Below are 14364 nucleotides of genomic sequence, written 5' to 3'. Positions count from 1 at the left end.
TAAGGGTCAACGAAGATCACAAAGGTGGCTTGAACGTTCTAACAACGCTACCATAACAAAGGTCAAAAATTAATTATGATTGTAGTGTTGCTCACGCTCCTAAATATTGCATTTTCGGGCAACAACAAAGTTATATTATGTGGCACTCATCTTCTCGTGTTTCCCACGCTGGTCTCGTTGTGAACTCCTCGCTCAACCGTAGAAAATCTAGGTAGTGATGATTCCAAGCTCGGATGCAAAAAGGCCTTGGTGTTAGTCTGCGATATTCAAAAGTTTTATAGATGCGCTTCACAAACCAGTCTTGAAGATTAAACTTTTGCAAGTTAGGACAATGGTGATGTAAAAAAGTAATCAGCACTCCGAATTTAGGTTACACTTCTTTTTTATTACTTTTGTGCAACATCACAATATAAAACATACTTGAAAATATCTTCCTCACTGTTAAAGTTCACATTTCATAAACTGACTACAATTTGCGTCTTTTCAACATGACGACCAAGACTTGACTCTCTAATGACCGCTAACGCGCCCAGAAATCAGAGATACAAATACGTCAAATATCATAGTGACAAAAGAAAGAATACAGATAAGAATAATATCATTGCAATATAAACATATCGATGTATCAAAGTGCCTCTACATTAATGAAATCAAATCTGAATGTTGTCACAGAAATATGTTAACTATTTTCCAGAAACACAGTAGAATATTGGTGGTATCGAGAAGTTGAGGTGAGGTGCCGTAATGGTTAGTAATTCAAGTACCATTACAACGTCCATTTACAGAAGTTGTTCGAAGTGATGACCATTGCTATCAGTGCAGTGCTGCAATCTTCTTATCATGGATTCAGTAGTATTCCTCATCACTCTGGCACTTATCGAAGCACATGCTCTGACAATTCTCTCTCTTATATCGTGCATATAGTAAACATACACCAAATACGGGGTATCCATCTAACGTGCCACTGGCATTTAAACGCCATTCGACGCTTTTGCCACAGCACTAATAGTAACACTATTATCGTCGAATCAAGACAATGTGAATGATGTATTCCTTCGAAGAACAAGTCGATATGCTTCTCATCTAAACAGAATGCCATCGACATTCAGTGAGATCTAGAGACTTATACACTGAAAGATATCCTCAACGTACGCACCCTATACGTCGAACATTTAAAAATTTGTATGATAAATTGAGATCTTTAATGCATCGGAAGTATATTTGGCAAAGGAAAGTTACCAACGAGGAAACGGAAATTGGTACTCTTGCCGCTGTGGTTTGAGATCCTTGTGTTAGTTTGCGTCAAATCGCAAGGGAATCTGGCATGAGCCATAGTAGTGTTGTTCGTATTCTGCATCGCTATAATTATCATCTAAACCATATCAGTCTCCTACAAGAATTAATTGTTATGGATTGTATGCGTCGCAATGAATTCTGCCGATTGGCTCAACTTCAGATTCAGAGGGATGACGCATTTATTAATTTGATTTTATTTACTGACGAGGCTACATCCACGAACCATGGAAATGTTAATTTGCATAACATGCACTATTGGGCAACTGGAAATCCATGTTGGCTGCCGCTAGTTGCACACCAGTAACCGTGGTCGGTGAATGTATGGTGTGGGATTCTGGAGGACAGAATTATAGGCCCCTATTTCATCGAAGGAAATCTTAATGGTAGGAAGTACACCACATTGCTGCAAGAAACATTAGGTCTGGTATTAGAAGGAATATCTTTAGGAACAAGAACAAAACGTGGTATCAACACGATGGGTGTCAGACACATTTTTCGCTGATGGCTAGAAATGAATTGCAGAGACAATTCCCAAACTGTTGGATTGGACGCGGAGGAGATGTGTCGTGGCCGGCTCGTTCGCCAGAATTGGCGCCTCTGGATTTTTTCTTGTGGGGATTCGTAAAAGACATTGTTTATAAAGACGTTCCAACTACATATGAAGATATGCGAGATACAATTGCCAGAGCATGTGCTTCGATAAGTGCCGAAGTCATGAGGAATACCACTCAATCAATGATAAGAAGATTGCAGCTCTGCATTTATACCAATGGCCATCACTTCGAACACCTTCTGTAAATGGACGTTCATGCCACTTTTGTGACCTTCAAGGACCTTACTGTTACACATCATTGAATTGGTCTCGATTGCCGCTACCAGAAAATAAGTACCAAACTATGGCCTCCCCCTTTAAAAAAATAAAGTTGACCTTCATATCTCTGAAGCGACCCCACCTAACAACAAAAAATCAAGTCATATTTTGGCTCACGTTGTCCGATGCAACTTCTGTACGACAAACTTTTCAGCTCCTCTCATACATTCGGAGTTATTCTTGGTGGCAGTAGTTAGTGATCCACCCTGTATGCCGGCCGGTGTGGCCGAGCGATTCTAGGCGCTTCACTGTGGAACGGCGGGACGGCTACGGTCGCAGGTTCGAATCCTGCCTCGGGCATGGATGTGTGTGATGTCCTTAAGTTAGTTAGGTTTAAGTAGTTCTATGTTCTGATGGATTTACCCGGACGATCATTTCTCAACTGTACCGTGATTATCAAGAATCTGGTAAACATCAAATCTCCGACACCACTGTCGCTGGAAAAAGATCCTGCAAGAACAGGACCATAGGCGACTGAACATAATCGTTCAACGTGACAGAAATGCAACTCTTCCTCAAATAGCCGTAGTTTTCTATGCTGAGCCATCAGCAAGTGTCAGCGTGCAATCCATTCAACGAAACATCATCGATACGGGCTTTCGGAGCCGAAGGCTCACTCGTGTACCCTGTATGATCGCATGACACAAAGCTTTACGCCTCGCCTGGGCTAGTCAACACCGGCATTGGTCTGTTGATGACTGGAAACATTCTGCCTGGTCAGACGAGTCTCGTTTCAAATTGTATCGAGCGGATGGACGTGTACGGGTATGGAGACAACCTCATGAATCCACGGACCCTCCATGTCAGGACTGGTGGAGGCTTTGTAATGGTGTGGGACGCGTGCATTTGGAGTGGTATGGGACCCCTGATGCGTCTAGGTACGACTCTGACAGGTAAAATGTGCGCAAGCATCCTGTTTGATAACCTGCATCCACTCCTGCCCATTGTGTATTCCGACGGACTTGGACAATTCCGACAGGACAATGCGACACCCCACACTCCCAGAATTGTTACAGAGTGGCTCCAGGAACACTCTTCTGAGTTTAAACACTTCCACTAGCCATCAAACTCCCCAGACATGAACGTTATTGAACATATCTGGGATACCTTGCTACGTGCTGTTCAGAAGAAATCTCCACTCCTTCGTACTCTTTCGGATTTATGGAGAACCGTGCAGGATTCATGGTGTCAGCTTCCTCCAACAGTACTTCACACATTAGTCGAGTCCATGCCACGTCGTGTTGCGGCACTTCTGCATGCTCGCGGTGGCCGTACAAGATATTAGGCAAGTATACCAGTTTCTTTGGCTCTTCAGTGTATAATCTGCACTACTAGTGCTGCCATCTGCCATCTGTGAGTAGTTATTGGGCGCTGAATTCAAACATAGGCGATGGCCACATTACCGTCACTGGTTTGCGTATGATCAATGAAATTGTAGCAGCTCTGTAGATAATAATCTTTGATGTGCTTCATAAAGTAATTAAATGTGGCAAATAGTGTCACTGTAGCAACGAAATCTCTGTGTATGGTAGTCACAAAAATAATTAAGCACTTTATCTGTAATTACATATTTCTACAGTAGCCGTTAAACATATTAATTTTACTAAATTTTACACAGAAAAATAAAATTTTTTGCAATATCAGTTTAGGTCAGACGTGTTTCTCCTTCCTTGTAAAGCGTAATATCACATTTGAATATCTGTGATTACGCTATTTTTCAATAACTATAGTGCCTGTTTTAATAAAACACATTTAATCTACTATTGGTTCATCTTTGTACAAACAGTGCCTGTTGCCACTGCGCTACAGCAGATTTCACTTCATTATTAGTTTGTGTTTATGTTGAAGATGTAATCAGTTTTGTCTCGGATAATTTGTTACAAAATATCTTAGAGATTAGGTGGAAGCAATAATGGTAAAAATTTGTGAATATTTCTGCCACGTCTGTCAAGAATAAATCGCAAGTCTGATGAAAATGTTATGGAGTTATTATTTACGACGAAGAACCCTGGACCTAATTATTCAATAACGAAAATAAATCGCCGTGTCACCCTGTTCTAAGACGATCCGATAGAATATTAGCTCCTAGTGATAGACAACGGCTTAATGTTCCAACTATATCACAGACTTAAAGTATTTTATGTCTTGCAAAAGTCAATTAATAACATTTCATGTAAACAATCGGATAGTAGCGTTAGAATGTTGAGTGTTATAAACTGCTCCACGGGCACAAAACTCGCAACAACCAAGGCGAACACTCGCCCCTGCCTTACGGAACTACCGCGCCGTGCTTTCAGGCTCTCCAGACTTCGCTATGCCATAATTTACTTCTTAACTCGTCTATCTGCTTGTCTTTTCTTTCCGCGCAGATGAATGCTGTTTTGTGTCGTCGACCGCTTATGGTGGGGTGGGGGGCGGAAGGGATGGGCGTTTCGCTTTATTTTCCACGCTACATTTAATTTTCCGCCCCGTCGCTTTCGGTACAAACTCCATTTTCCGCGGAAATTATATTTTTTCCGTGAATTCGATTTATGCCGTCTCCCCACAAAACTAGTTTTCCGCCACTCTTACTTTACAAGGCAGACCGCACCCGCTGTGGTCCTATCATGGCAATTCTGCCTCTTACAAGGATTTCTATGTCGCGATAACGGATTAGTTAAAACTCTGTCGTGGCGGGTGAGAAACTTGTACGGGGTCTGTTCAAAAAATTCCGGAACATTCGTAATTTCGTGCCAGTGGTGTACTGGAGCGAAATGCGGTTGGCATCCCTGCAAAGGCCTGTGTTTAATGTGCAACTGCCGGAAATTTCATTGTTTTTAAATAACTGAAAAGCCACGATCGCTTCAATATCGTTTACTATATGACCGGTTTCAGCACTCTGAAGGTGCCATCATCGGATCTGCGAAGGTATAACATAACAGGTTTGAGGCAGGGGTTACATGAGTTAACTATATACATTACAATTGCCGGCCGGTTTGGCCGAGCGGTTCTAGGCGATACAGTCTGGAACCGCGCGACCGCTACGGTCGCAGGTTCGAATCCTGCCTCGGGCATGGATGTGTGTGATGTCCTTAGTTAGGTTTAAGTGGTTCTAAGTCTAGGGGACTGATGACCTCAGACGTTTAAGTCCCATAGTGCTCAGAGCCATACATTACAATTATTACAGACAACTCATGTACGCCCTCCCTCAAACCTGTTATGTTACACCTTCACAGATCCGACGATGTTACCCTCAGAGTGCTGAAACCTGTCATCTAGTAAACGATATTGAAGCGATCGTGGCTTTTCAATTATTTTAAAAACAGAATGATCGCCCGACGACACACCATGTGTTCACTGCAAAAATTTCATTGTTGTCTGTCTGTTAGATATTGTTCAGTGCTGTAATGAGTAGAACGTTGTGTCACAGAGTTTCGAGATGGCAGAGTTACAGGAGAAACACGTCTACATTAAATTTTGCGTGAAACTCAAGAAAACCTTGACAGAGACACACTAAATGATGCAAGAAGCCTACGGTGATGAGCGCTTAAGCCGTATTCGGTGTCACGAATGGTTCACACGGTTTAAAAGTGGCCGTAAGGAAGTTAAAGATGATCCTCGTTCAGGACGCCATTCGACATCTACCTACGACGCTCACATCAGGAGCGTCAGTGAAACTGTGTCTGCCAATCGAACACTGACTGTCAGAGACATTGCAGAAGAATGTATCATTTCAGTTGGATCACCTCATGAAATCCTGATACAGCATCTTGGAATGCATTGTGTTGCCGCTAAGTTCGTCCCACGGGTCATGAGTCGAGACCAGAAAGATCTTCGCCTCGCAATCTGTGAAGAGCTTTCGGATCGTGCAAACGAGAACGAGATGTCCCTTAAGAGAATCGTAACTGGTGATGAGACGTGGGTCTACGGTTATGATGTTGAGACTAAGGTTCAACGTTCAATATGGGTCAGGAAATGTTTCCCAAGACCAGAAAAAGCTCGTCGGGTCAGGTCAAATGCAGATAGTTTACTTTGACTTTAAAGGATTAGTTCATCACGAATTCGTGTCACAGGGACAAACTATATACCGATGGCACTATCGGGGCGTGTTGCGACGCCTGCGAAAAAATGTGATAAGGAATCGGCCTGAAACGTGGTGAGACACATTCATCTCTGTTAGTGCGTGACTGTTGCACAAAGAACGAAATCACTGTGTTACTACATCCTCTGTGCTCTCCAGACCTGGCCGCAGCAGACTTTTATTTATTTCCAGAGTTGAAAACCCCGTTGAAAGGACGAACATTTGCAACGACAGACGACATAAAAGATAATTCGCAGACGGTGCTTCGCGCTACCCAGCAGGAGGCGTACCAAGACTGCTTTCGGAAGTGGAAACGGTGTTGAGAGCGGTGTGGAGAAGAGATTTCGAAGGAGACCATGCAAAATCAGTGAAGGCTTAGCGTAGAAATATTTTGTGGACAAAGTTTCGGAAATTTTTGAACAGACCTCGTTTGTATCCCGTTTTATGTGGTACGTGACAATAAACAGATTTTTGGCCCATTAGACGACCTCTTAAGTTCATGGAGACACCAGGAAAACAGGACCCGTATAGACCTACGAGGTGCATTCAAGTTCTAAGGCCTCCGATTTTTTTTCTAATTAACTACTCACCCGAAATCGATGAAACTGGCGTTACTTCTCGACGTAATCGCCCTGCAGACGTACACATTTTTCACAACGATGACGCCAAGATTCCATGGCAGCGACGAAGGCTTCTTTAGGAGTCTGTTTTGACCACTGGAAAATCGCTGAGACAATAGCAGCACGGCTGGTGAATGTGCGGGCACGGAGAGTGCCTTTCATTGTTGGAAAAAGCCCAAAGTCACTAGGAGCCAGGTCAGGTGAGTAGGGAGCATGAGAAATCACTTCAAAGTTGTTATCACGAAGAAACGCGTAACGTTAGCTCGATGTGCGGGTGCATTGTCTTGGTGAAACACCACACGCACAGCCCTTCCCGGACGTTTTTGTTGCAGTGCAGGAAGGAATTTGTTCTTCAAAACATTTTCGTAGGATGCACCTGTTACCGTAGTGCCCTTTGGAACGCAATGGGTAAGGATTACGCCCTCGCTGTCCCACAACATGGACACCATCATTCTTTCAGCACTGGCGGTTACCCGAAATTTTTTTGGTGGCGGTGATTCTGTGTGCTTCCATTGAGCTGACTGGCGCTTTGTTTCTGGATTGAAAAATGGCATCCACGTCTCATCCATTGTCACAACCAACGAAAAGAAAGTCCCATTCGTGCTGTCGTTGCGCGTCAACATTGCTTGGCAACGTGCCACACGGGCAGCCGTGTGGTCGTCCGCCAGCATTCGTGGCACCCACCTGGATGACACTTTTCGCATTTTCAGGTCGTCATGCAGGATTGTGTGCACAGAACCCACAGAAATGCCAACTCTGGAGGCGATCTGTTCAACAGTCATTCACCGATCCCCCAAAACAATTCTCTCCACTTTCTCGATCGTGTCGTCAGACCGGCTTGTGCGAGCCCGAGGCTGTTTCGGTTTTTTGTCACACGATGTTCTGCCTTCATTAAACTGTCGCACCCACGAACACACTTCCGACACATCCATAACTCCATCACTACATGTCTCCTTCAAGTGTCGATGAATTTCAATTGGTTTCACACCACGCAAATTCAGAAAACGAATGATTGCACGCTGTTCAAGTAAGGAAAACGTCGCCATTTTAAGTATTTAAAACAGTTCTCATTCTCGCCGCTGGCGGTAAAATTCCATCTGCCGTACGGTGCTGCCATCTCTGGGACGTACTGACAATGAACGCGGCCTCAATTTAAAACAATGCGCATGTTTCTATCTCTTTCCAGTCCGGAGAAAAAAAATCGGAGGCCTTAGAACTTGAATGCACCTCGTACAAAAATGGTTCAGATGGCTGTGAGCACTATGGGACTTAACATCTGAGGTTATCAGTCCCCTAGAACTTAGAACTACTTAAACCTAACTAACCTAAGGACATCACACACATCCATGCCCGAGGGAGGATTCGAACCTGCGACCGTAGCAGTCGCGCGGTTCCGGACTGAAGCGCATACAACGGCTCGGCCACCGCGGCCGACCCCGTTCTACACCAAGAACTATGATTTCTAGGAGAAACCCGGTTTACAACAATCTATTAGAGAAGCTTTGCAATGTAAATATAGTAAACGATTTAGGAGACAATCTGAGCAGCCCTCTTACTCTTTTTGCAGATGATGTTGTCATTTACCGTGTAGTCAAGTCATCAGAACGTCAGAAACAATTGCAAAATGGGCTACACACGAATCTAAGTGGTGCGAATAGTGGCTATTGTCTCTCAGAAAGGAAAAGTGTCGGGTCACCCATATGAGTACAAAAAGAAATACGTTAAATTTCGATTACACAATAAATTACACAAATTGAAAAGCTGTCAATTCGACAAAATACCTAGGAATTGCAATTAATAACTTAATTTGGAACGCTCACATAGGTAATGTTATAGGGGAGGCAAACCAATGATAAGGTTTTATCGGGAGCACACTTAGAACAGGCACCGGGTGTATTACGATGACTCGGTACACTACACTTGCCCAACCTTTTCTAGAATATTGCTGTGTGGTGTGGGGTCCTTACCACGACAGAATTGACGATGGACACAAAAAAGTTCAAAGAAGGGCGGCACGTTTTGTGTTAGCGCGAAAAAGGGGAAGTGGTGGCAGACATTAAAACAAAGACGTTTTTTGTTACTGGGAGAGATTTTCACGAAATTTCGATCTCCAACGTTCTAATCCGAATGCGAAGTGGGCCGGTACAGAAATCGTGTGAAAGTGTTTCCATGTAACATCTGCCAGCTTCTTAAGTATGAATTTCAGAGTGGTCATGCAGATGTAGAAGAAACGTGGTATCTCGACAAGATGGGCCATAAATTACACACACAAAAGTGATAGGGGGACTGGGGCATGTTGAGGATGTTTCCGGTTAGCCATTTAAAAAAAATCATTTTCTCAGATAGCTGATTTTCCTGTGCAACTTTTAATAAAATGTCATTTAATTATATTTACCCAGTTTTGTGGAAACACATCCAACGAATATGTTGAAAGATTGTTGACGCTTGGGGAAAGTCAGCAGGATGCCAATGAAGCACCCATGATGTACGTCATAAGATATCCTCGTCGAAGAGCATCAGCCATTACGTTCTCACACGCTGAACAACGACGTAGGGAAATAAGTGGTTTGAGAAGGAGCAGTGTTTATAGACACAGACCTGGGAGGAGTGAGGATATGGAAGAGTTTGCGTTGTGACACTCATTTCAACTAACGATAAGTTGCTAAGTGACGTATCAGCCCAACATCTACGTGCAAATAGAACATGGCCAAAAGTTTCACCTGTACCACCTGTCACTGACACTGGAACTGCGTGGGGGCGATTTACACTCGTGCTCATAAATTAAGGATAACTGCAGAATGTGGTGCCACACAACGTGGTACTACACAGAGCTGGCGTTAATAGCAAAGGCACATAGGGAACATACACGACACAGATCTGTAAGTCCACGGTATTGGTGATAGGTTGAGGAAAGCGTCGCGAAACACATGTACTATGCACAGGTTGCACAACGGGTTGGCATACTCTGTATTAGGTGGTCGAGCAGCTGCTGGGGTATAGCCTCCCATTCTTGCACCAGTGCCTGTCTGAGCCCCTGAAGTGTCATAGGGGTTTGAAGACGTGCAGCGATACGTCAACCGAGAGCAGCCCAGACGTGCTCGATGGGGTTTAGGTATGGAGGACGGCAGGCCACTCCATTCGACTGATATCTTCTGTTTCAAGGTACTCCTCCACGAAGGCAGCTCGGTGGGGCCGTGCGTTATCATCCATCAGGAGGAAGGTGGCACCCACTGCACTCCTCAAGAGGTGGAGATACTCGTCCAAAATGACGTCCTGATACACCTGACCTGTTACAGTTACTGTGTCAAAGACATGCAGGGGTGTACGTGCACCAATCATAATCCCACCCCACACCATCAAACCACGACATACATACAGGTCCCTTTCAAGGGCATTAAGGGGTTGGTATCTGGTTCCTGGTTCACGCCAAATGAAAACCCGGCGAGAATCACTGTTCAGACTATACCTGGATTCGTCCGTGAACATAACCTGGGACCACTGTTCCAATGACCATGTACTGTGTTCTTGACACCAGGCTTTACGGGCTCTCCTGCGACCAGGGGTCAGTGGAATGCATCTTGCAGGTCTCCAGGAGAATAAACCATGTCTGTTCAGTCGTCTGTAGACTGTGTGTCTGGAGACAACTGTTCCAGTGCCTGCGGTAAGGTCCAGAGCAAGGCTACCTGCAGTACTCCTTGGCCGTCTGTGGACACTGATGGCGAGATATCGGTCTCCTTGTGGTGTTGTATACTGTGGACGTCCCGTACTGTAGCGCCTGGACACGTTTCCTGTCTGCTGTAATCGTTGCCATAATCTTGAGATCACACTTTGGTGCACATGGAGGGTCCGTGCTACTACCTGCTATGTTTGACCAGCCTCCAGTCGTCCTAGTATTCTACCTCTAATAACGTCGTCAATGTGTGTTGTTTGAGCCGTTTTCAACAGACAGTCACCATTAGCACGCCTAAAAACGTCTGCACACTTACTCGCTGCACCGTACTCTGACATGCACCGACACACCTCTGCGTATGTGGACTGCTGCCAGCGCCACCGTGCGACGACCGCAGGTCAAATGCATCGCATTGTCATACCCCGAGGTGATTTAAACCCGCAGACCTCCTACCAGAGCGCTGTTTCACCATGTATCAGCATTATAATTAATTTATGAGCATGAGTGTAAATAGGAGAGCTACTATCCGCGAATAATTTCATTCCGAATACTTCACAAAGCGTTATTTTTTCTGATCAATCTGCACTATGGGTTACCAGTTTTCGATAACCCTTGATACAAACTATAGACTTTATTTCAATGAACAAAAACATCGTACAAACTATATAGGCTAACAAAATACACATATTCACTATCATTAAGTGCAATACAATACGGTTTAGATTTTAGCCTCTTCAGAGGCTCCTCTCATTGACCTTGGAACACCTGCACAAACTCTTGGCATTCACGAGATAAGGTTTTGTGGTATTTTTGTACATATTCCAGTCCAGCGCGTCCGTAAATTATTCCATAGATCTTCAACATTGTATAGCCTCAGTTTGCTGAACTCTCTGAGAAGTTCATCCCATAGGAGTTCAGTGCGATTTAAATCAGGCGACTGACTTGGGCAAATCACGTACTTAAGTTTTCCAAATTTCTCTTATGTATTGACAAACCCTCTATATAATTTAGAAGCATTTTTGGGATCACTGTCGTGCTACACAACAAACCCATGACCGACAAGTCTCTAGCCATATGGAACTGGATTGCTGATTAGTAATCCCGTAAATTCTTTCTTCTTTAATGTTCCATTAATTCTCATCCCAGACCTTACCAAATCTCACACCATGTGGCTTCTCTTTCTCTGTTCTCTGGAGCACCTCTTCGTTTGATACCTTGCGTATCCTGGAAATTTTTGACATTCTACGGTAGCAACACATCTCGAAGTTGATTATTTTGTGTTTTTCTGCTTTTCCAAGTGCTGATGTTTCACATATACTCCAAACAAACATCTTTATGGGGTCTTTCCTGAGATGGATCCCAAAGGTCTCGCAGATTTTGCATGGTGGGTTCGGCTTGCAATATCTTTCTTCGATCCTCCATCTGATGTGATTTTACTCCCTAGGCAGCAAAGGATTCAACAGCCCCCGATCGTTCATTGTTAAGTGAGCTTTGAATAAATGCTTTTTGTCTGCTTACTACTAAGATTTTTATTTTTACATTTATTAATCTTCATGTTATAAGAAGAACTGACCGTCGTTTTCATCCGGACACGCATAGCTACTAATTGTACCGCATCTTCAATTGACATTGCGATATCATAAGCAAATCTCAACGTTTATTTTCTTTCCGTGAATTTTAATGTATCCTGCAGCACCTAGTTTCTCCCTAACTTCTTCTGTTGCAGTCTGAATTTATTCATTGAACAAGACAGGAGGAAGCGATCAGCCGTATCGTACACCCTGCTTAACGGTAGCTTCTTGTTGGTGTTCTCCACGTGTTAGCCACCTCTTCTCTGCACAGTCTCTGCACTACACTTCTTTCCTTATACTTTATGCCACTCTCTCTCAGCATCTCGAAAAGTTGACGCCAGTCTACCTTGTTAAATGTTCCACATATATTTGAATTTTCCATCTCATTCCAATCTGAAGAGACCGGAGAACCTATAAAGAACATGAAAACCAACGAATGTAGTAGGCGTGGAAGTTATTTAACCCGAATTTCTGACTAGGATGCTGTTGTAAAATGGCTGAACAGTTTATTTTCGAATATCTTAAGAGTCACGTCATCTGCCTCTTCTCTTAAAGAAAACTACGATTATTTCTGTACCAAAACCAAACAAAGGTCCGTCCAAAGTTGAAAACTACCACCCCACAGTCCTCTTTAGTATCACATGCAAGCTCCTGGAGACGCTCATTCATAACACAATCTGCTCAGCGATCAACAAAAACGCCCAAAACACAGCAAGCTGGCTGGCCGCTGTGGTCGAGCGGTTCTAAGTGCTTCAGTCCGGGACCACGCTGCTGCCACGGTCGCAGGTTCGAATCCTGCCTCGGGCATGGATGTGTGTAATGTACTAAGGTTAGTTAGGTTTAAGTAGATCTAAGTCTAGGGGACTGATGACCTCAGACGTAAAGTCCCATAGTGCTTAGAGCCATTTGAACAGCAAGGTGGGTTTAGACCAGGAAGAGGATGTGTGGAATAGATGACAGGAATAGCAACTCATATCGAAAATGGCTTTGGGAAGCGGAAGATTGACATGGGGGTCTTCTTAGATCTAACTGCAGCCTATGATATTGTCTAGCGTGACAAACTCCCGCTCATTTTCATCATTCTGGTTCCGTCAAGGAAACTAAGCACTTTAATTGGCAACATGCTTAACAATAGATACTTCCAGGTGTTTTCACCTACTTTCAAAAGCAGAATCCACAAAATAACTGATGTTAAACCACAAGGTTCTGTTTTGACCCCACTCCTTTTTAATTTTTATACATACTACCTTCCAATAAATGGGTTTATGTTGAAGATAATGCCCTGATCGCTCAGGATCAAAGCTTTAGCGAAGTTGAAGCAATACTAACATCAGACCTCAAGACGATGAATATTTCAGACATAAGTCTCTGCGACCAAATCCTCAACTTTACGAAATAAACAAGCAAATTACAATCCTACCGTCACATTTATAGATCAGATTCTTCAAAACTGCAGCGCTCCATAATACCTTGGCGTGACCCTAAACAGGTCTCTGACACAGAAAGCCCATCTCCGGAATACGAATACTAAAATCAAAATTCTGAACAACAAACTCCATACGCTAAAAGGAACCGCCTGGAGAGCCATTGCACCAGTCGTCAGATCATCAGCTCCAGCTTCTTCAGGCTCAATCGTAGGATGCTGTTGTTCTGCCTGGGTACACAGTGCTCACACTAAAGTAATTGCCATACAGATCAGTCAAGCAATGCGCTGCATCACAGGGTGCATTCGTCCCACAAACACGCTCTGGCTACCGGTCCTTAGTAACATCCCACCACCATCCACTGATCACAGTCGTTGCTGAACGTATGGACAAGAATAGGAAACAACCCAGAATGACCAGTTCATTCAGAAATTTCATCATCAGAAGCCCAGTGCCAAAGGTCCAGGAAATCATCGTGGCTCACAGCACCCATCTGCAGGACAACAACGTCAACATACAAACAGCCTGGAACAATGAAAGACAGGAGCAATCTACCATGAAGCGTCATCGACTAATCAGATCTCCTTGGGAGCGACAGTAGGTTTTCAACTACAATGACGACAAGAGTGCATTCTGAATCGGATCAGAACTGATCTGCGCAGATGTGGAGCATTGTAGCACCAATGGGGATGGAAGTCCTCTTCTGAACGTGACCGTGGTGAAGAGCAGCAAACAGTGCACCACGTAATATTTGAGAGTTCCTGTGGAGCGTGTAGTCAACGAAGGAAATATACGTGTCTTAAGACTTCTTTAGTGTTTTCTCAAGAATAGGCTATCTTCCTATGTTAAAAA

This window comes from Schistocerca americana, chromosome 9, assembly GCF_021461395.2.
Source record: "Schistocerca americana isolate TAMUIC-IGC-003095 chromosome 9, iqSchAmer2.1, whole genome shotgun sequence".
NCBI lineage: Eukaryota > Metazoa > Arthropoda > Insecta > Orthoptera > Acrididae > Schistocerca > Schistocerca americana.
The sequence above is the reverse complement of the archived record's forward strand: the minus strand, read 5'-3'. Positions refer to the sequence as shown.